Raw genomic sequence first — 24,807 nt, 5'->3', positions numbered from 1 at the left:
CATAATTCCTTTCAGAGTCACTCTAGGGATAAAGGTGAGGCTGATTGGCCTCATGATTTTGGGTCCTCCTTTCTTTATGCTTTCTGTTTTCTCTGCTTCAGTCCTCTGGCATCGCTCATGTCTTCCACAAGTCCTCAGAGGTAACTGCAAATGGTTTGCATATTATTTTGTGAACTCCTTCAAAATCCTTTGGTGAATTCCATTTTACCTTCTGAAGTTGAATAGCGCTATCTTATCTACATATTCTTTAACCTATTCATTTTCTATCTGAACTTGTCTTCTCTAAAATTAATTGCCTTAAGTAGCTGTTCATAATTATTTAGTGTATTCTTCAGCAAAGATAGTATTGAATTCTTCAGTTTTCTCTGGATTATGTGCTGTTTGTTCTCCTTCTCTGTGAAGTAATGGGCTGGTACTTTTCTATATTTTTTCCTACTTTTAATGTACTTATAAAGCCATTTCTTATCACTATTAATGTTCCTTTCCACCTGTAACTTATTTTATCCCAAACCCTTACCGAGGTTTTTATACCTTGTCCTTAATGATGCCCTTTTTTACCTTTTGTGTCATTTTTTCTTTCTTAGTTTACTTTCAGGCTCTTAAACAGCTCCTGATGCAGCCATAATGGCTTCTCACTATGCTCTCTGTCCTTCTCCTGTATCAAGATAGGCTGCTACTATGCCTTTAATAAACTCTTTTTCTGTAACTGCCCTTTTTTATACACCCTAAATTACTTTCACAAAACCCCCTATATGTGAGTTCCCTGGATTTACTGAAATCTACTATTTTTATTTTTTTGGGAAGTCCATTATCCTTACTTTTTTCTCTGACTCCTTCCTTTTTCTTAGAATAGTGATTCACAGTCCTTTTACCTGTCCGTAAGTTTTACAGTCCTTTTACCTTTTTTTCTTCTCAGATTCTTCATCAGTTCCTCTCTATTAGACAGAACCAAACCCAAAACTTTTTCTTTCCTGATAATTTCCTATACCATTTGATACATCCCTGATTCATTTCAAGGACTTTATAGATAGTTTAAAACCACCATGCTTTCGCAGTGTATATTTGGGCACTTGATGTTCCTTAGTGACACTACAACCTGTCCGTCAGGTGCCCAAGGTCTATAGAGGACCCATGTTTTCCCATTGTTTCTTCTCATACTCATGTGGAGACAGCAGCAAACCTGCATCACTTCTGAACTTCATGGAAAATGCACATGATCTTGATGAAAACAAAACACCCTCTTTCCTTTCAATCCTTCCAAAGCAAGCTGTCTCCCTTGTAGACATATTCTAGTTTTCCTGCTTATCCCACTCACTGTTAAGGTGGGATAGTTCTCAGTGGCAGGATATGTGAAGGATTAGGTTCCTTCACATTTTCTTCATGATTTTTGCTTTTAAATCTAATGATTGTCATAGTTTAAGAGGTCTGGAAAGACCTGGCAGGAAAGAGCAACATCAAGATTGGTGTCCACACTGCCTATCTGCAAGCAGCCTCTGGTTTGCTTTTGTCTGAACGCATACAAGTCTCAGTTTAGGTTTGTTCAGCTGTAGTGGGAGGCCTGAAAGAGGTGTTTCTTGAGGCAACATCTCATATGAAGATATATTTGAGGCTCCAGGGTTGGAGTTTAGACATCAAAGAGTCATACATTTTGTGTCAGATGACAGTCCTTTTAGCTCGATAGCCTGTATCTATCCATTGGCATAGAAGATGCCTAAGGAAAGAATATCAAAACAGGCATATACTGATATTACTCCATTTCTGTGGCATAGTCTCCCACCTTTAGGCAGACTTCAGCTTGAGATTTTCCTGTGCTGCAGGTTCTATCTCTGCTTTGAGCTTAACAGATCCTGATAGCCTTTTCTTCCATGCAGCGCCTAATTGCTTTTTGAACCTATTTATAACTTCCAGAACATCTTCCTGCAATGAATTCCATGTTTTAATTATGCACTGCGTGAACAAGCACTTCTTTGTGTAAATCTTCTGGCTGATCATTTCATCTGGTACTCACTAGTTCTTGTGTAATGACTCCATGCTGTGCCTAATTCTGTTACAGCCTTTCCACATCTCTTCCTTTTCCAGGCTAAAGACCCTGCCGTTGATTAGAGCTATTCTTTACCTTTGATCCCCTCTCATATCCTTCACTGTTGCCTTTCAAGTTCTCTGTACCTTTCTTAGATGGGATAACCAGAAACGGACATGCTGCATTTGCAACACTAGTGGCATATACTGGACTGGAAGGAGATGTTCTGGCTTCTTGTCTAGTCTTTTACTAATAGCCCCTAACTGTTTGACTACTGGTCACCTGCTGACATTGTGTTGACATTTCTGTATGCATCAAATCAACCTCTTTTTCTGGAGGTATATTTTAAAAGTTAGAGTCTATTGTGATGTAGGTACAGATAAGTTTTGTTTGATGATTTTCTTTCATGTCCTACTATACAGTTCTTTGTATTTATTGGCACAGAATTTAATTCACCAGTTTCTCTGCCATCATCAGAAGACCATTCCGCAGTGTTTTGCAATTTTTATGAGCGCATTTAATATCATATCTGCAGTAAACTTTGTTGTCCTAGTACTCAAGTTTTTCTGCCTCTGGTCAGATGTAGTCTCTATTGATTATGCAGTTTTGACTCTATTGATTATGTGCTTATTCTGAACTCTCACATTTATTGATTTTTCTTATTTTGTAATATTTTAAAAATCAAACAGTTTAAAAAGTTGATTTGGAACAAAGAGCTTTTGTAGGTACTGTAGAGCCACATTCAATATTCCTAAAATGTTTTCAGGATGCCCTTAATTCATCCCAATGAAGGAGAGAAATTTGGCGGATGATATAGAGCAGCTCAAGTCTGGTAGCTTGTGGTCTTTCAGTGATCGGAAACCTCATCTGTCTCTGACTTCCCCCAGTTACCCTTAGTGATTAATAGGTGGTTTTCTTTTAAAAGTTCATATAATCAGTATTAAGGACACTGAACAAGAAGGAAATTATTATCTTCACTTTGAAGAGCTGTGGCATTTTTGCAGATGCGTTTGCAAGCGTTTGGTAAGTGGGAGGCACTAGAGAGCAAGGCCCTTTATCCATCACATTACCTTAATAATTAAACTGTCAGCCAGGGATGCCAGGCTTTAATAGAAAAAAAAAAAATAGAAAAAAAAGGGAATTAAACAGTGGTAAAAAAATTGTGACTGTTTCTTCAATTAAGCCTATAATTTTTTTATCTTAATCATTATGTTTGCGTGAGGCATTGCTCAGAACACACGTTTTAACATGTTTTTTTAATACTTTTTATATGTTTTAAAATAACAAGAAGTTATTTAACAACTCTGCATTGATCTTGTGACTCTGGGAAACAATTATCCTAAGAACCATTGGTGGTTTATTTCTAAATTGATCTCCAAGGGTGTTTTCTGGGATCTCCAAGCACCTTTTCCTTGAGGATGTAAACGCACCTGATAGTCTGCTGCTTCAGAACTCTTCCTGTGGGCTCATTCTCTAGGCTGTTATACCAGTTCCCTATTAGAGGGATAAGTCACTGAGCTGCTTCAGTCCTTTTATGGCTAGACACGGACAGCTCTCTCCCTTACATTTCCTCTACACTTTGAGTTTTCCAGTCTGTTCCTACTTTCTACTTCCCAGCTTGTGGTTCAGGTAGCAACATAACTTGTCTAGCGTGAAATGGGTGACCCTGAACTAGGGTCATAGAGCCTGAATAGACGACCATGAGAAGCATGACAGTGAAGTGAGGTATTTGTCTGTAACTGGTGGCTTTGCCTGTCTCAGAAGCATCATCCCTCAAATAGACAGATTTCTTCTCCTTCTCTCACCTTTGCTTTCAGGATCTGTCCAGATAAATGTTACCTAAGTGTAAGGATGAACTTTGAGGTAAGTGTAGTTTTTGTCTTGGAAAGAGACAAAAAACATCCAACATCTTTTACTCTCATCAGTAGAACCACTAGACATGCTGGAGGGCTGGAGCAGCTCTCCTGTGAAGACATGCTGAGGGAGATGGGGTTGTTCAGGCTGGAGAAGAGAAGGCTCCAGGGAAACCTTAGAGCAGGTCCCAGTGCCTAAAGGTGCCTACAGGAATACCGGAGATGGACTTTCGAGGACATGTAGTGACAGGACAAGAGGAATGGCTTTAACTTGACAGAGGGGAGATTTAGATTAGATGTTATGAAGAAATTCTTTATTGTGAGGGTGGTGAGACACTGGAACAGATCGCCCAGAGAAGTTGTGGATGCCCCATTCCTAGACACGGCTTTAAGCAACCTGGTTTAGTGCAAGGTGTCCATGCCTATGGCAGGGTGGTTGGACCTGAATGATCTGTAATGTCCCTTCCAACCCAAATCCTAATCCTTCTATGATTCTATGATATCATCATGCCCAGCCAAAAGCTATTTAATTGTAAAGACTCAATGGTTTTTCTGACTGAGATGATACCACTGGCCACAGAGGGTTGAATGGTATTTGAATGTGAATTCACACCTAAAGAAAAGGACCAGAAGTCACATTTATCACCTACCCTTGGATTAGTCATGAAGAAGATAATAACAATGTCTGCTTCTATATTTTGACCCATATTTTTCTACATTTGGAATAATAAAGGAATACAGTACATAGCACACTGTGAGAATAGGTGGAAAGTGCTGATTTCTTTATGTTATCATTTTCTTTAATGGCTCCCTGTGGTATACGACATTGTGACTGTCATCGCCTTTGTCCTCTTCTAACTAGGATCAGACAGAGAGAAGTGTAAGGTTTTAGTATCCCATTACCCATTTCCTGAGCAACAGAATGCCAAGTTCCAATTTGCCTTCTAATTTTAACTACAGTATAGATTTTTAAATAAGCTTCAGGCTTCCTATTAACATGATCTGTCTGCTTCTACAGTGCTCTCTCATCCCATTCTGATCGACCCACGAATGGGCTCCCTGTATTATTCATTGTACACTAAATTAAGCTTTTAGTGTTAAAGGTTTTCAAGTGTAGCGTTCTTTCCGTAGAACTCATTACCTGTGTCAATACATAAAGCAGAAGCACTTAATAGATTTAAAATATCTAGTATCTGCTTTCTTTTATTTTTTTTTTTTTTATTCTGGTAATATTCCTTATTGTTCTGATATTAATTTCATTAGTCAGTGAGTTTGCACTATGGAGTTCCAAAGTGTCTTTGCATCATATGAACTATAATTAGACTTGAGGTTTTCTAAAAAGGGTTAGGTAAATGAAAATTATTATTATTATTATGGTTTTGTACACCTTGAGAAATTAGGAAATCTGTTTTTATCACCTGTGGGAAAGCAGGAATAATAACATAGGAAAATCTCCATCTGCAGTCCTCGTTCCAGCCACAAAACAAGCAAATATGACACGCGGGTTTAGAAGGTTTACTGCTGGGTTTTGTTATGGTCCTCGAGCTTAGATTTTGTGTGGAAACATTTAAATAAGTGTGTAGCTTCTTAGCTGAATTTCCCTGCACTACTCACTGAAGCACCCTACAGAAGGTGTCACCCACAGATAGGTGGCCCCTGCCTTACTCAGGCAGGAAGAATCAAAGACTTAACTCAACTCTATGCTTACTAAACATTCAGGTAATACTTCATGAAGATGACTGGACAGGTTATTTCTCTCAAAGCTGCTGTTCCAAGCCTGTGCAGAGCTGTGGCTCTAGTACCCAACATTGTCTTTCCAACCCTTTCAGTGTCCAAAATACATCTTCCTGCTCCCAGGCTGCAATGTATTGTCCCATTGCTTTAGTTTTGCTATCATTTATAGGCCATGCATTAGATGGAATTACTGAAACCAAAACTTTTAGAACCTGAATCATTTTACAGAGAGAGGTTGCAGCGGCTTGGGTTGAACATACTCCACTCCTTCCCTTGCCCAAAGAACCAATGTATTTCCAGTAAAGCTTCACAAACCATTTCAGTAGCTCAGCAGTAACTGGAGTTGAAAACTCATGGGGAAGACATGCCCAGTGGGGCTCAAAAGGGAGGCTGGAAACATGTGAACTTCTCTGCTGCAGGAAGAATGGAAACAAAAAATGGAACAAAACCCTCAGACACACAGACACAGCATGCATGAGTTATGGGCATTTGGGGCTTTGCTTCATTTTCAAAGAAGCTGAGATACAAAAGAGCAGCTTGCAGGGTACATGAGCACTACCAGCTACCTCAAAACCTCAGCCTGCTATTCAACCCAGAGCTAAACCCTCCTGGGTGGTCTGCCAAGCCGTTTCACTGCTGTTGGTTGAGGAATGAATTCAGACTGTACAAATAATGGCCAGACAATGTCTTGTTTGATTGACCTTGATGTAAATGCCAAGGAACCAGTCAGAGACATAGCTGCTACATGTCATGGGACCAGTGCATGGGAGGAGCAGAGCATTTAGACTCAAAGTATGAATGAACAGGAAAACTTAACCATTTTGCTTATCTCAGCTCCTAATGTCAGTTTCTTTGTTGTTAAAGGATGACAAGACCATGGAAAAATGTGCACTGTGAGTGTCTGTGCGATGTGGCCAAAGGACACAAATGTTCAGGTTTATGTCTCAGGATCACAACTCCTGTGTTTCATCAATGCCTGTGATCAGACGCTTTTCTTGTGGTCTTGTTTCTGCGTGGACAAGCTCATTCTTTGTAAAGGCAGAGTTTCTAAAGGACACTGACATGTCACGATTTGCCTCCTTACAGAAGATTCAAGTCCCTTCCGTCTTTTCTAAGCTGATGACTCCCATAAGTCATTCAAACGGTTAAAGCAAAGATCAACTCCCTTTTCACTCTTTTTTATTAGATTTTTTCATATATAACAGATATATAACAGGGAGAGAGAAAACATTAGGTGTCTAATGACTACACAGTTTGAGACTTGATAGTCAGACTCCAGGAGCTTAAACAGATGACCCAGCAGAGAAGGTGGGTGTAATGCATTCTGTTGCACTGGGTAATGTATTCTGAGCCTCTTAGCTCCAGGGGAGAGAATGTTAAAATAAAACCCTCATCCAACTAAGCAAAACCCAAAACAAAACTCAGAAATAATCCTGGTTAGGGGAAGAAGTGATTTCAGCTCTGTTGCTATTGAACAGCCCTTCCCTGCTTGTCCTCATCTTTACTCCTATATCAAGGTGAAAACAAGAAATCAGTAAGCCAGGAGTAGTGTCAGCTTGGAACATCTTCCAGGCTGCCTTTGTCTGCTTCCTAATAATGAAAGTCTATTTATAGCTCAGTGCAGAACAGGGAGAGTGTGCTCTGGGTGACAGCGTGATATGGTTTCACAGTCCATCAGTTTGGATTTCAAGTTTACAGTCCCTTCTCGGACTAATTGAGAAGTCAGACACTGTTTTGGGATGTTACAGGCGATGCAAAATAGGGTGCTTGATGCTTGTTTAGCGAGCATTTGGGGTCAGGCTGGCTGAGGCCACGTCAGAGCACTGAGAGCAGTCAGGCTCTGCACAGTGGCCTGAGAAAACCCATCTCATGGAGAGGGGATTTGCATGCTGAGTATGAAGGTGCTCGTGGGCTTGATACCATCATTCTGCCTTTGCTGTACTGGCACAGCTGAAGGGTGGCATCAGGACAAAAATGGGGATGTACTGGGAGAGAGATGCAGTTCCTTGCAGGGAGGAAAAGGGACATACTTGGAGCTGGTGAGCTGCATATTGCACTAGTGGCACTGTCCTGAAAAACAGCTTCTGCACCAGAAGGTTAACATTTGAAGTTGTCAAAAATTGGGAAGAGAAATAGACACACAGACATTGAGTTGATTCCTGGCAGAGTGGGAAACAGAAGTTGAGTCTTCTCCTTTTCAGTCTGTTCCATCACAGTGATTCATTCATGAGTGGATCCCCCCACCACCTCGTAGGACCAGAAATACATTTATCCCTTCTATGGAGGGGCACAAGAAATGATCCCAGACTGATCCATGAGGTCTTTTCCTTTCTCATACAGGGACAACCATGAGCCATGCCCCAGAAGTGGGCCTGACCTGCTGTTGTCATTGTTGTGGTTATGCGGATTGGTCTCATCATGTCTGCAGCTTCAGTGTTTGTTTTGTTGGTGTCATTGAAGCTGATTGATTGTACTCAGGCTAGTATAAATGGGGCCAAACTAATAGGAAGAGGAAATACTTTTGCTGGATTCTGAATAGCTCCTAAGCTGCTGGGAGCAAATTGCTCTCTGTCGTGCTGGGACTTGGGTGCTTCTGCTTCTACTTTCTCATCCTACAAGTTCAGTTCTTTGGGCTTAATTCCATCCATTTGCCTCTTTCCTGACATGTTTCCAGTGCACTGCACTGGAAGACAAGTGTCTTGATGAAGCACTCCTGTCTAGTACCCAACCTTTTCCTGTTGCAATTTCAGGTGGTAACCCCTTCCCTCGGGGTGAAAACCCCACACTTAGAGCTCCAACTCCTCATCATGAGCCCATGCCAAGGACTATTTTGTTCAAACACTTCATCTCCACAGAGAAGATGTTAAGAGCCATGAGCTGACATTGCGTACCACTGAACTCTGGCAGCAATAAGATACATGTTGAATGCGGTACCTAGTTTTAAGCCCTCAGGTTTCAGAGTTTTAGTCTTTGCTTTTCACATTTTCCTTCTTGCAAGTGAGTCTGATTGTATTTCGTGCAGTGCTTATGCTGTCTTCAGGCAGGGAGATAGGCCACACGACCTTCTGCATTTTGACCCCATTTTCTGACTAGAAGGACCATGGTAAGGCTCGGTAGTTTCATATAAGAAGAATCTGTTTAAAGCACTGCAAGTACTAGATCTTTATTAAAGAGTCATTTCCAGACTCTTTTACTTGTCCCTAATTCTGTAAACACAATGTAGCATTAGCTCAGTTAACTATGAACCCAGCAAAGGCTGCTCTTAGCTTTGTGGTCAATGCTTCAGGATTTTCAGGGTCCTATGGGAACATATTCAACACTTAGTGATAGCAGTAGGCACCTGTGTCAGCATTTACAAGCCTGTTTAGGTACTAAATTTTATCATCCCAGTGGAAATTCAGGTGCCTGTATCCGTTTGTAGGGCTGGTCACTAATGATTTGATAATTAGGATGATGCTTATTGATCAAGGGCTGAGAATTATCTTGAGATGAGCACTCACCCCACTTTCCACTGTCAGGTTTGTGATCACCTGAGGAACCTAAACATGTGTAAGTCTATAGGACCTTACAAGATGCATTCCAGAGTCCTGAGGGACCTGGACGATGTAGTTACCAAGCCACTCTCCAGGATATTAGAAAGTCATGGAAGTCAGGTGAAGTCCCCAGTGACTGGGAAAAGGGAAACTGTACCCATTTTTAAAAGGGTAGAAAAGAGGACTGACCTGTCAGCCTCACCTCGGTGCCTTGGAAGATCATGGAACAGATCCTCCTAGAAGCTATGCTAAAGCAGATGGAGGGCAGGGATGTGATATGAGACAGTAAGCATGGCTTCACCAATGACAAGTCCGATCAACATAGTGTCCTTCTATGATGGAATTTCTACAGCAGCAGACAAGGGAAGAGCTATGTATGTCATCTATGTGGACTTCTGTAAGGCCTTTGACACAGTCCCCTAAAACCTCCTTCTTTCTGACTTGGAGAGAGATGGATTTGATGGATGGACTCTTAGCCAGATGAGGAATTAGTTAGCTGGTCACATCCTGAGGGTAGTGGTCAACAGATCAATATCCAGATGGACATCAGTGACAGGTGATGTCCCTCACTGGTCCATATTGGCACCAGTACTGTTTAATATCATGATCAACGACATAGACAGTGGGATCGAGTGCATCCCCAGCAAGTTCATTAACAACAACACCTTCTTATGCTGACAGAATTAAGTCTCTTTTGGAGAAAATCAGGCTGTTTGAGGCACTCTGCACTAGCAAGTTGACATTGAGAAAGGCGAGGCAACAATGAATTAGGTCTGATCAGCTTTGTACAGTTTTAGCAGGGTTTAGTTTAGAGTTTGAACATAGCACTCGGATAACACAAATCCTAGCATCCACTGTTTTTTAATGCAGATAGATTTAGAGTCCCTATTGCCATTTTCAACTTTCATCTCATTCCCTTTGTGTTTTCAGTTAAGTTCACACCCTTTCCGTTGACATGTCTGTAATTCAGTTTGCTTGACATAGTCTCAATGTCTGATAATAAAAAACTTATTGGCTCTGAGAAAAACAAACAAATTTCAGCTGAGCCTCTCAACATTCTCAGCTCTCTCCTCCTGCTCCAACTCACCCACACAGAGGATTTTTTCAGCCTTAGGGGGAACAGCACTACAGCCACAGTTACTAGTGTCATAAATTCATAAGGTCAGTTATCTCATAAAGCCTCCACACCTTAGATTGTATTTGATGACAAAGATCTCGAATTGCATCTGATAAAGGATTATTCTGCATCCTTGATGTCAATGGCTTGCAGTAAAGACATGAAGAAAGGAGAAAAGGTAGCTGATTTAGTCTGTGAGGCTAAAAATATACTCTTAGAAAATGTAAGAAGCAAATTCCTGGGTTGTTACATGTTCTGATACGAAGCAGTCTGAATACAACTCATTGTCACTTGTCAAAAGTAGTTTGCTTCTTCCCTTTGCTGAGTAGCCTTTGGGTTCTGCTTTTGCACTGGGTAAAGTGCAGCCTGGATCATCTGGTGATGACTGTACCATTTCCTTTCTCCTGAAGAATCAAACAACCCCCTGCTAAGAGAAAAGTACAGCACCTTCAGGTTTACCAGTTTTATCAGTTGTGTTCCAGGCTTGTAAAGTCTCCAGCTGTCAAGAACAAGATGAACATCTCTATGACTTTCCTCTCTACTTTGTTCTCAACAATCCTTGTCTTTTCTATTTAAAGGCCTGTCTTCCAAAAGCAGCAGAGATCGTACCAGGTCTGCTTACTGAACTTTGGCATGGGCTGGATGAGTTTGCACTCTTTGTCTTGAATAAGGCTCCATGCTTTAGCATTACTAGGCAGAAGAGGCTTATTTAAGAATTGGAGGGAAGTTGTGATCACCCTTAAGCTTTTGATGCTGAAAGCAAAATTTTGCCTGTGTCAGGTACAAGATTCTTCATTTGCATTGACTCCACTCTTCTCTGTATTAACCTGCTTAAAGCAACTTGCTTCTCTGTATGCTATTTGCTTAAAGCAACGTGTTCTTGTTCTAAGACTGCTTTGATATTCATGACTTTCCCTAGCAGACTTTTCAGAAAAAAACCCTGTTCGAGCACAGTTCATGGTGATAATCAGTCCTGATTTCTTTGTCCAAACCTTGAACCTTCAGCCTGTCACACTTTCCCACATAGCAACAGGTACATCTGAATACTTTAAGTCCTTTCTTTTGAGGGTTTTCAGAGACCTCCCATAACCTCTGCATGTTTTACATATATATACCTACTCATAAACCTAATTCTCTTTCACACTTTAATTTTCAGTTTTTAATTAACAGGCTGTCAGTGGGAGAATCAGTCTGATAACGCAGTCTGTGGCATCAGCAATAAGCAGGCTAGGGCCATAAAAATGCTGTAAGGCTGGGCAGTATGATCAGTGTAGAGCCAGGTTGGTGCAGCCACACAGTACAAGGTTGAACACAGACATAATAAAGGTCTTGGGAACCATATTAGTATGGCACTGTGCTAAAATGCTCTGTTCATTAGGTGCAGAGACTGTTAACATGGGTCATTTTTTTCCATCTTTGGAGTTATTGTGGGCTCTGTTGGTTCAGACACCATGAGACATTCCAGAGCTCAAGCAAGAAATTACGACTATGGGCACCACAGGAGACTGTTTCCCAGCAGAAACCACTGGTGTTGGCACACAAGTTGGGGCAAACAGGCAAGGGTAGCAATTCTTTTGGCTTTGTGAATTTATGTCTTCCTCTATGTGTCTTGGAGGATATACAAAGCCTTCCTCTACAAGGCACTGATGGTTTGGTTGCTCCATATTGAGGAGCATATTCACTTCTTACAGGTAAATTCCTGCTCCTAGGAAGTGCATCATAGGGGAGGCAGAGGCATGCTTGTGGGGACAAAAAGAAAGTGATGCCTTCTGATGATGCTTTTGGAATCTGAAAGCTGTGGGTTCCTCAGTGGTTCGATGGCCTTAGCACAGGAAAGCTATGTTGGCTCAACCTCACCAAGGATAAAACCATTTTGATGTACTCAGGGTCTTGTTTTTTACTGTATTTTCCAACTCTGCCAGGGGTGGGGGGTGAAGGGGAGGGAGGTGAGTGGGAGCCTGAAAGAGCTGGCAGTAAGTAGCAACATATCCAAGCTTTGACAGACTCTGGTAGCATAACTTAATTAACTAATGGCCTGTATAGAGCTGTAATGGGATCCAAAAACAGAAAGCTTTTAAGCAAAACTTAACGCCAACAGCATCAATAACAGCGAGCTGAGGGTACTTACTCTGTTTTTTCCTGTAAGACTGGTGACACAGCCCCTCACCTACTCTCTATCCCCAAAGGCGTTTCTCCATCTAGTGTCCCTGGACAATAACTACAGCCAGCTTGGTCCCAGTATCCCGCTTTTGCTCCTATATGGCTCAGAGGTTTCCCATAAACTTACAGAAGCTTTAAACAGAGAGGAAGAAGATGGATTCTGAAAGCATGCTCCATGGAGCTGTAGCCACGTATATGGATGCCTCTAGTCACTGGCTGCTCCTCTAGCATTTGGGGTGCTTTGGTTTGTCTTGCCATCATGGAGCACACATAAATTTTGCTCTTCTACTCTTCTTTCAGTGGTGCTCACCCCTTTGAAACTATTGCTTTGGTCCAAGTCTCACTATCTGAAGTTGCTTCATCAAACTGTTATTGAACACAGGGTTTCAGGCTGCTGGGGCAACCCTTTGCTTGCATGCATTTATCTTCAAGGGCAAATTTAGTGTATGGGAACTACCTGCTGCTCCTCAGCATAACCTGCAAACTTCCCACTTCCCACAGCATCATGTGTCATACACATGATGTATCATAGCTGTGATGTCTAATGATGCATCTGTTTTAGGCAGCATCATGTCTAAACTAGGTAGGGTGTCATGTACCTTCACTACTTGCCTTCTCTGCTGAGTTTTTAATATAATTAAACCATCATCTTTATTTGCACCACTATTATTAATTAGCTGGATGAAGATGTCTCCTCTCTTCCAAACACAGTATCCCCGAGGTCCTGAAGCATGCACATATGGCAACACACCCCTCTGTTCCAGCAAGGGGGGTGGTCATGCTGTTCTTCTCCTCCCTAATTTCCTCTCCCATGCATACCTCTTTCTTAAAGGTCGAAGTTACAGGCTTCTTGTCATGTTTCCCTCTCAGCACCAGGTTTTTACACGAGGCTAAACTCAGTTTGTTCTGCAGGATTGGGGGAACTTGCTGGGCATCAGCAACAGCAGTGGCAGAAAGGAAGCATGGACAGATGGCTCCTTGCCTAATCTCCTGCTTGTCAATGGCTGGCAACACCTCTGATATCTATGGTGTTTCAGGAAGAGCAGGCAGAGTGCTGCCAGCTCCTATGTTTAGTGTTGCTGGATGTACCTGCCAGGGACAACATATGGTTCACGGTACCTACAGAGAGAGTTGGACAGGAGATGGCTGCAGGTCCCCCACTGTGATTCAAGGCATGTCTGGTTCTGCTGGTTGGCACCAGCCGAAATGTCACACAGCAAAGTGTGTTGGAGTGCTCCTGAGAGGGGATCTTATAGCCAAAAAGCAGGGAAGACATCAGGGAATCAAAAATACTGAGCCTGTGCTCTGTCCTACTTAACACCATTTCACCAAAGGCTTTTGGGAACCAGGCTAATAAAAACATAGCACTTGAGGATTAAGTACTTGCTCTACTTGTGACCAAGAAGAGGAAAGCCATGATGCAGAATGGACAGGGCAGTTTAATTTTCTTGCAGAATGATCTAATCTAACATTTCACATCCTAACTTGGGATAAGTATACCTCTGTCTGTCAGCTTTACACATAGAATCAGAAGACAACATTCTCTATCCCCTTAGGATGCAAGGGGCTGCTATATAGGTCCACAATGCATGCTTACCAGCAACACAGCAATGCTTTGGAACTCCAGGAGAAAATCCTTACTCTGGATATGATTCCAGCTGTGCTACAGGAATCCCATTTAAGATGTGGGGAGATTTGGTCCTGTGGCTCTAATGGATTTGATATTCTAAGGGTCTATCAGAGAGAGCAGAGAGTCATGGCTTCTTGTCTGGATCTTGGATGGGCCCCTTGCATGGCTTGACATGTGTTCTTGGGGGTTAAACTTATTTCTATTTGGGTGGAGGGCAAAAAAGGAAGATTTTTTTCGGCTGTGAAAATGATCTGATTCTGTATTCTTCCTACAGGAATAGAAAACCTGCCAAATTTGGGTAATTTTAATTCCAGACTGAATTCCACAGTTGACCACAAGACTGCAATGGCCATAACACAAACACAGGGAGAGGTACTGCTGCAACGGAGTAGTAGGCTCAGAGATCATCTCCACAGAAGCTGGTTCATATTGCACTTAACTGATCAACAGCAAGAGCAGAATGTTTCATGTTATAGGAAAGACTTCATGCCAATCAAAAGTGTGACTGCAGCTCTTGGACACATCCCTGAAACTGCACTTAACTAAATAGCATCAAGGAGCTTAGCACAAGATGTCTCTAGAGCCTCAGGGGGATTGTGTTATGACTAGTCTGCAATTAGTACTTAAGTTATTTGGTTTAGAACTTACATCCCTGTCTCATGCTGTATCCACCAACTCTGGGTATCTCCATTGGCAAGGAAAGGTGTGACATACTGACATTTATCTTGTTAAAACCCATGGGAAGAAAGATACTCTTTACAGTTCTGGCCAGGAGAAGCAATTGTGTCAGCCTGATTGATAGGTTCAGTCCTGTAGTGCTGAGTCTGCTCTATTATGTGAACTAACTCTTTACAAGATAGTTCATGCTTCTGATTTCCTTCCCAGTTTGTGTTTAGGTTAGACGGCACCATGTCTGTATTGAGATGCAAAACTTAGCACAACAGGATCCAGATCTTAAGTGAGTAACGACAGCATTTCAGGGTAAAGAGGTGATGATACTAATTGTGTGGATCAGAGAGATGGAGACCCTTTGTGATAGCCAATAAGACTTCCACGTGCCCTCTGGTTGTCATTAAGCACACAGCTTTGAAAGCAGCAAGGAACTTAGCAATTCTAGAAAACCTTAGAATCATTAAAAAGGGTCATTTCATAGTTAATCATAATTTCCTAATGAAAGGTGAAACGCTAATTATTTCCCCCTAATTACATTAAAATCTTCAGAGGATTCAAATATTAGCATGACCTATAGTTTGCAGGGACCCAGATGACACCCACGTACCACCTAATTAGCAATGACTTTCCACAGAAGGCATCTCTTTGAAGCATTACATTTTCCACATGCTTTTTCACATTAACATTGTGAAAATAACCCTCCCTACTTGCTACAATAAGGGATGAGTCAGGCACATCATCACTGAGCGCCCAAAGCCTTCCCCAATAACCAGAATAATCCTTGTAACACTTACTAATAAGTGAAAGCAGAGGGAGTCTGTTCTGATGTCCCTGTCAATGGAAGTTAAGTGTGCGTAGGGAGGAGAGAACACAATTAAAATGAATAATTTGCATTAGATACACATTATAATGAATACACACCAGCCGTCAGGGAATAATTATCTGGTTGCATTAGTAACCAGGTCATGCTTAGGTCCATGCCCTGCAGTCACAAGATATGACTTGCCTTGGTTTCCAAAGAGCACCAATGCTTCAGAGATATCCAAATTGTGCATAGAGCAGCTGGGGAGGGCAGGGCTGGCAATTAACCATCGATTTCAGACCTATATATGTCCCTTAGCTCAACTATTATTTTTTCTGCCCTAGTAGGAGGCAAGGAACATGGAATTTCACAGACACAGAGGTTAAATTGGTTACCTTATGAAACAGCATCCTCTTTTCCCATCTGAAGCCTACAGAAAGGAATCAGGAGTTTTACTTTGTGTTCTTGCTGGATTTGTAATCTCTATAAGGATTTAGTCATTGCACCAATGTGAATAAATCATTCCCATGACAGCAGTGAAATACAGATGCTATTATGCATGCTTAGGAAGCAGGGGATAAACAGCAGGCAAAACTGGAAGTCAAGCTGTATGGAAACGTGCGTGTCTCTCTTAGGTAAAAGAAGATTGATGTTTTTAGCAGGCTGATGCTGCTAGCTGCAGTTACCAGTGAAGAAAAAATCTCCAGGTGTATCAGACACTGCATAGGGAACCTAACGGGGAGAGGAAAACTGAGTGAAATCAGGCTAATGCAGAAGAAGTTTGTCCTTACCTCCCCAGTTTGTCTCCCCAGATTTCATTAACACAGATAATGAATAAAGCCGTAAGGAGAAGGTGCTTTACTGAGACAGCTTTTAGCTTTCTGAATCATAGAATCATGGAATAGTTAGGGTTGAAAAGGACCTTAAGATCTGCAGTTTGTATTTTGACAGAGAGCCAGTTTTATATTTTCGCCACCTGATCCTGGAGGTGGTATGGGACATGATACAGCAGTTAGTACAAATACGATCTTCTGAGCAAACACTTCCCTTCTGCGGAGGATCTCAATGGGGCAAGGTAAAACACGTGCATTTGGAAGTTTGTTATCTTTCATCCTGGCATAGAGGGGATTCCAAGGAAGTGAATTTCAGGTTGGATGGAGTCTTGGTTTGGTGTGTGGTGTCCCTGCCCATGGCAGGCAGTTGGAACTGGATGATCTTAAGCTCCTTTCCAACCCAAACCATTCTATGATTCTATGATTCCCCTGCTTTAAAAGAAATCACCATGGGCTAACACACTGTAGGGGAAAGGGAACACAAAGGAGGTGGCTGGTTCAACGTGGGAGCCATACTTACTCTCTCAAGTAAGAAACAGTACATGCAGAATTCATTCCAGGATGAAAATGAGGGAAAAAGAAGTTAATACTACTGGTTTTTAACACAAAATGCCACACATTGGAATCCTAAATTTACATTAAATGTTTGAAGAAATCTGCGTTATTTTACTGGTTTGGGATAGGGTGGAGTTAAAATTCTTCATAGTACCTTGTTTTTTATTCACAGGGCTAACACATATTCCATCAGCTTGCTGTGAACAGAGGTGAGCTCAGTAGACACGTGCTTCCTATTGCAAATTATACAATAGTACAGTCCACTTCAGCTGTAGGTTAGATTTGGTGGTGAAGATGATAAAGAATGCATTTTTTACCTTTTTTTTCCTATGTTTGTCCAATGGATTATTTGATGTGTTACTCTTTTTGCTCTGTAGCTTGTACAGTCCTGTTTTACTGAGTAATTTACATGACATATAGTAGCTACATTCAAACATATAATATTTTGGAGTTGTTTTTCATGTTTTTTGATCTCCATTTGTATCTTTAATCAGCAGAAATGCTGACACCTATTACACATAACATCCGCTCACTCATTTTAATTCACCCTTCCCTCTAAACAAAGGACTTAAAGAAAGGAACAATTTCATTGAATAATTAGCATCATTAATCCTTGACTGTTGGCACCTGAATTGTCATCCCAGCCCATAAAAGTGCTTATATAGCAGCTTTCATGCAATGCATTACAAAACACTTTACAAATAATAGCTTAATGAAACACAATAGGACAACAAATCATTACCAGAGCAAAAGAACATGTCATAAAATCTTCTTGAACAGTGCAAGTGATATCAAACGATTTAAAAACAGATACAGTCTGTGCTCCTTGTACTTCTCAGTAGAAGGCAATTCTGTGCATGAGATGCATAGCAAGTAAGAGCTTTTGAGCCATTCAGGTTTCAGGCAAACTTTTCTGTAGGCATATCTTCCACTGATCTGAAAAGATGCCCATGGATTTAAAAAAGCAGATTGTGCTTCCATTTAGGCTTTATTTTATGAAGAAATTTATGATTTATTCATATCTGAATATAAACAGGGCAGGAATTTCAATCATATGAGTATTCCGAGCTAAAATCCTTATATCTGGCCTTTAGCTAGTTCCAAGGACTTAATTTCCAAAGTGGACGAGGCAGTTTTGCACTTACGGGTGTCCTGGTGGGGACCTAATGAAAAATATGTTGTGAACTTTACATTCGAGGACGTCCTAACTGAATATGTAGTAACTTTAACCTTCAAATATATCTCTGATCTCTGCTAAATTTCAGGGAGTTATTCCTAAGCAGTACCAGTGGGAGAAAACATAAACCCCTTGTTCTTCCAGACCTTAAGAGGCAAGAGATAATGCTGAATGTGACATAAATCTCTTCTTTCTTTTATTGTGTGCAAAAGCAGGTCCGAACCACAATAAATCATAGATGAGCTGTCTCTCTTCTTTGTGTGGTCTGTTCAAAGGGGTGAAAGTAACCAAGCTGCAGTGACAATTGCACCTTTGCAAAGCTGAAACTGCACCAGGATCCCTAATCGATGCTGGTGCATTAAACAATGACACCCTGTGTCCTCTTACAGGAAGAAACCCATGAAAGTTGTTCAAATCTGAAAGGTTTCTCTCCAGGAATAACTGGGAAATGTTTTTGATTTACATGGTAAGATGAAAATGCTTTCCAGAGGCTGTGAACTGGTACAACTGTGGACAACATCAACAAACAGACCCATGAAGAATTGCAGTAATATCTGTGTGAAATATGTGGATAATGTTTTCGAGTCCCAGGTTAGACATCAGTAGCCACCACCCGGCAAGATGTCTTCTATTAAATAATGTATATAGCAGCATGCATTGCACAGCTGGTTATGCTGAGGCACCCCCCTTGTGCTGAATGGATGAATAGCCTTTGATAAGACACTGAATCAACTCTTGCCACTAAGGGGAGTAAGGGCAAGGGAGGATCTGCGTAAACTGGGAAAGCAGGCAGAGCTGTTCTGAGTACAAGAAAGGTGATCAAGTGATCAATAGACTGTATTACAAAAGCATCTGGAAAACCTAGGTGAAGGTAAAATGGATGCGACTGCAATATAGAGTAACAAGCAAGGTCTGCTAGGCTTAGAGAGAAATAGGGAAGAAGTGATGTTCTGAAAGTCCCACAAGAGGTTTGTTGTTATTTTGATTCCAGTGCCAGCAACCTGATTTCTTGGCAATATTAAACCTGTATGTATTAGATCTATTAAATCTATTAATTATGAATTAATAGAATTAATATATTAATATTACATTTTAATTTGATTTAATTAATAGTTAATCTATTAATTATTAATTATATTAATTATATTAAATCTATATGTATTATATGTAACTGGTTCCAAGTCAAAATGATGTAAGGTAAAAGGGAAAAGTGGCAAGAGAGTGCATAGGTTCTTAATCAAGAACATATGGAAGTTCTGATGCAACAAGGATTGTTCGCTCTTCTAAAGCAATTTCTAAAGTGCTAATGACCTGGAGATGAAAACCAATGTATAAGAGTTGAAGCTGACTGTGGCACTTGATGCAACACATGTTAATTTTCTGTGAAACTGATGAATGTTGTTATTAACATGCTAGACTCTATTCTCTTGCTGAATTTCAAAGAATTGTAGAACACAGAGTCATAGACTAGCCCAGGTTGGAAGGAATCTCAAAAGATCATCTGGTCCAATCTTTCATGGGAAAGGGAGCCAAGATGACATTATCTAGCAGCCTACCCGGTCACTTCTTGAAAAACTCCAATGATGGATACTCCACCACATCCCTGGGGAGTTTGTTCCACTGAATGATTGCTGTCACTGTAAAAGATATTTCTTATACTGAAGTGAAACGTCTCCTCATACAACTTGTCTTCTCTCTGTGGCTTCTTGTGAAGAGAGAGAGTCCATCCTCTTTGGAGACACCCTTTAAGTACTGGAATACTGTGATGAAGTCCCCCCGAGGCTTCTGTTTTCCAAAAAGACATAACTCCTTCAGTCTTTCCTAATAGGGCAGGTTTTCCAGCATTTTGACAATTTTGTGGCCTTTCTTTGCACCCTCTCCATTTGTCTGCACCTTTTTTGAGTCGTGGGGATCAGAACTGGGCACAGTACTCCAGCTGTGGCCTGACAAGTGCTGCTTAGAGTGGGTTGATCACATCTATCTCTCTGCTAGCAATGCCCCTGCAGATGCAGCCCAGGATCCAACTTGCCTTTGTTGCTGCAGCAGTGCACTACTGAGTCCTCTTCAGCGTGTTGTGCATCAGGATCTCCAGATTCCTTTCAGCAAGGCTGTTCCCCCACCACACAGGTCCCAGCCTGCACTGGACTCTTTGCTTATGTCATCCCAGTTACAGGACTTTGCAGTTGTCTTAGTTAAACTTCATACAGTTCTTGCTTGCCCGCTCTTCCAGCCTGTCCAGGTCTCTCTGGGTCTGCCTTCTGATGCAGAGAAGAGATTCAGAGCAGCCCTGCAGAGAAGGGCTTGGGGGTGTTGGTCGATGAGAAAATGAAAATGAGCCGGCTGCAGTGTGTGCTTGCAGCCCAGAAAGCAACCGTATCCTGGGCTGCATCAAGAGCAGCGTGACCAGCAGGTCGAAGGAGGTGATCCTGCCCCTCTACTCTGCTCTTGTGAGACCTCACTTGGAGCATTGTGTGCAGTTCTGGTGTCCTCAACATCAAAAGGACATGGAACTGTTGGAACAAGTCCAGAGGAGGCCACGAGGATGATCAGGGACTGGAGCACCTCCCGTATGAAGACAGGCTGAGAAAGTTGGGGCTGTTCAGCCTGGAGAAGAGAAGGCTGCATGGAGACCTCAGAGCAGCCTTCCAGTATCTGAAGGGGGCCTACAAGGATGCTGGGGAGGGACTCTTCATCAGGGACTGTAGTGACAGGACAAGGGGTGATGGGTTAAAACTTCAACAGGGGAAGTTCAGATTGGATCTAAGGAAGAAATTCTTTCCTGAGAGGGTGGTGAGGCACTGGAATGGGTTGCCCAGGGAGGTTGTGAATGCTCCATCCTTGGTGGTGTTCAAGGCCAGGTTGGATAAGGCCTTGGGTGACATGGTTTAATGTGGGGTGTCCCTGCCGATGGCAGGGGGGTTGGAGCTAGATGATCTTAAGGTCCTTTCCAACCCTAACTGTTCTATGATTCCATGATTCTATGTGTTCTCCTCACCACACAGCTTGGTGTCATCAACAAACTTGGTGAGGGTGCTTTCAATCCCACCATTGAGGTAATTTACGGAGATACTGAGCAGTGTGGAGCCCAGTACTAATCCCTGGAGGACTCCACTTGTGACAGGCTGCCAGTCTGAGTAAAAGCCGTTGATCACCACTCTCTGAGTGCATCCAATTTCCTATTCGTCTTGCAGACCATCCATCCAGTCTGCATCTTGCCATTTTGCTCAACAGAGCAGTAACACAAGATAGAGGAGAACAAGCACTCTATAACCTTGAGAGGGCCAAAGTACATTCAGCTAGAGCTGGTAGTATCCTCCAGGATGAGCGCAGCAACATAACTCAAACAAACAGACCTTCTACTTTTATAGTTTGCTATTATGCTCTCCACTCACATTGAGTATACTCAATAACTTTATCTACATGAATTTCAGAAGTATGGCCTCATTCCAAGCATAAAAGTAAGCTAACAGAAGATAAAAAGTGTTTTAACAAAGTCAAGGACAATGAACTCAAAATGCTGACGTATGATGAGGAAAAAAAGTCTCCTAGTTTTTCTCTCTTTTTTTATGGATTTGGACAACACTGTATATGCCTGTCCTTCCATTTAGTACCAAATCAATTAAAACATTTTATATTCTTGTCAGATCACTTCAAGCAAGATAAAAACCCTCCTTGTAATTAAAATGTGTATGGACTCATGTGAAGAGCAACACTGGAATTACAAAGGTGTGTAGGTTCCTAAATCCTATCCAGCACTTACTTTACCTCATAACCAGGAACTGTAGGTCTTGATCCTTATCTTTTACAGGCCATCGAAAAAAGGAATTAATGTTAAATAAATAACTCCTTGTTTTCCTCTCTGGAGTGAAAAGGTCATTGAATCTTCTGGTGATGGGAGTCAATGGTCTTTCCTTTTTCTTACAGCGACTTGATGTCACATCACTTCATGGGGGTAGAGTCAGTATGAGCTGCAGGCACAGAACTGAGAAAATAAACTCATCTATCATGTAACAACCCCAATAATTATTTTTGCACCCAAAGCACTTCCCTTCCACCCACTTCTGCAGATGTTACTGCCTTTGCTAATATTAGTGAATTCCTATCTTTGAACAACAGGGCAAGACAGCACAGAGCATTTGATCATTAAGATTAATATTCTTTCTGGTTTAGGGGTCAAGTCTAGCTTTTAAGAGGAAAGAGCCACAAATCATCCGTATGACATCAGGGAAATTCCTCCCTGCCTTCTCTACACATTGACTTAAATCTCAGAATGGGAAAATGAACAGTACCTGGGTGCTAACAGAACTTCTTTAAAGCAAGTACTATGCAGCTTTCCTTCATTCTCTGTTGCCACTGGGATGATCCATCACCTCTGACAAGCAGCTGGAAATGGGCTGGGATGTTGGCATGACTTGGCTGGTTTGCTGGCATCTGTCTCCCCAAATATGCTACTCTCCTGATGGGAGAAGGTGGTTCCTGGCAGCTTAATACTCATTATTACATCCTGAAAGTCCCATGCTGCTGTTGCAGCAGTGCTGACCTCTCTACAGTCATCAGTGATATGTTCTTTACCTTAACTATGGCAAAAACTGGAAGTGAGACGGAGAATCCTGAAATCTCCCTAAAGCTCTTCCTACAGAGAAAAACCTTTTCTTGAGAAAAGGGTGTTTGAGCAAGCAACTCTGGCTTTGCAGTTGCAATCCTTCTGTCCTGCAAAGCACCTGGAATGCCTTGCAAGCCATAAACCAAATCCTGGGATGCCCATGAAATCCTTACCCAGACAAAGGTCTCATTGGCATCAGTTGCATCTTAGTCAAAGATCACACTTCACTGCAATGTGAGAAATGTACAAATATCTTTATACCACTCAAATCCAGCCACCTTTGGGGTGAGAAGGGAAAGAGGAATGACAATGATGATCTCATACAGCAGAATAAAATAAGAAAAAAGCAAATGTAGGTGATATTTGAAGAACAAATATCTATCTTTAAGAGAAGTTTCAGAGAATGCTTGCTTGAAACTATCCATTTTTTGTTCTCTGTAACCAACTGCTAACTAATAATAATAATAAAATCATAGAATGGTTTGGGTTGGAAGGGACCTTAAAGCTCATCCAGTTCCAACCCCTGCCACGGGCAGGAACACCTTCCACCAGATCAGGTTGCTCCAAGCCCAAGTCCAACCTGGCCTTGAACACTGCCAGGGATGGGGCAGCCACAGTTTCTCTGGGCACTCTGTGCCAGTGCCTCAGCATCCTCACAGGGAAGAACTTCTGCCTAATGTCTAACCTAAATATACCCTCTTTCAGTTTACAGTCATTACCCATTGTCCTATCACTTCATGCCTCATAAAAAAATCTCTCTCTAGATTTCTTTTCACCCCCTTTAGATACTGGGAGCTGCTTTAAGGTCTCCCTGGAGTCTTCTCTTTTTTCAAGCTGAAGCCTGTCTTCATAAGATGCTTTAGCCTTCACAGCATCTTTGTGGGATCCTTTGTACTCTCTCCAACATGTCCATATTCTTCTTATGTTGTGTGCTCCAGAGCTGGATGCAGTATTGCACGTGGGGTCTCATGAGAGTAGAGTGAAAGGGCAGAATCACCTCCCTGTACCTGCTGGTCATGCTTCTTTTGATGTAGCCCAGGATACAGTTGGTTTTCTTGGCTGGAAGTAGACATTGCCAGCTCATGCTGAACTTTTCATCAACCAGCACCCCCAACCCTTTCTCCTCAGGCTACTCTCAATCCATTCTCCATCCAGCCTGTATTTGTGCTTGGAAGACGACTTCTAACGTCTATAGCCTTTCCTGAGAGGGCTTGGTTGTGCTTATTTAGGATTACCAGTGATATCAATCAGGAGTGGATATAAGGTCTGGTCTTGGTAGTAGACATGTCAGGGTCAGATTTAGGTAAGCAGAATGCAATTAAATGCCATTGTAGAATCATAGAATAGTTAGGGTTGGAATGGACCTTAAGATCATCTAGTTCCAACCCCTTGTCATGGGCAGGGACACCTCACACTAAACCATGTCACCCAAGGCACTGTCCAACCCGGCCTTGAACACTGCCAGAGATGGAGCATTCACAACATGAGGCAACCCATTCCAGTGCCTCACCATCCTTATAGTAAAGAATTTCTTCCTTATATCCAATCTAAACTTCCCCTCTTTGAGTCTCAGCCCGTTACCCATTATCCTATCACTACAATCCCTAATGAAGAGTCCCTCTGCAGCTTCCTTATAAGCCCCCTTCAGATACTGGAAGCTGCTATGAGGTCTTCACACAAATTATATTGCTATATTGGATATGGATACATCTATCTGAGAAAAAAAAAAGACTTTGATGGGTGTTAAGCGATCAGTCATGGCAACGGACACGCAATGTGTCCCAGTGCTTGTTTGAACAAGGATATATGGGTAAGAGAGTGAGAATGCCATTACAGGCAGATGCTGGGGTCTTTTTTTAGCTCTTGCATTAATTTTTCACCTTGTGTTCCTTCTCTTCAATTTCTAGGAAGAAAAGAAACCGAGCTAACCATGCAAACGTCCCCCTGCTCTGTCTCTAGCTATAAGCTGAAGAACTTAACAACACTGAATTGTAGACATACACCCTTGATCCTTTCTAGCACAGTAGCTCTGGGAAGACCTGTTTGAAGGTGCAGCTCTTTAAAAAGACTCTGCAGCAGCAAAACAGAAGCGTTTGTTGCTAAATGTAGAAGTGCACT

This window comes from Psittacula echo, assembly GCF_963264785.1.
Source record: "Psittacula echo genome assembly, chromosome: 2".
In the NCBI taxonomy this organism is placed as follows: Eukaryota; Metazoa; Chordata; class Aves; order Psittaciformes; family Psittacidae; genus Psittacula; species Psittacula echo.
The sequence above is the reverse complement of the archived record's forward strand: the minus strand, read 5'-3'. Positions refer to the sequence as shown.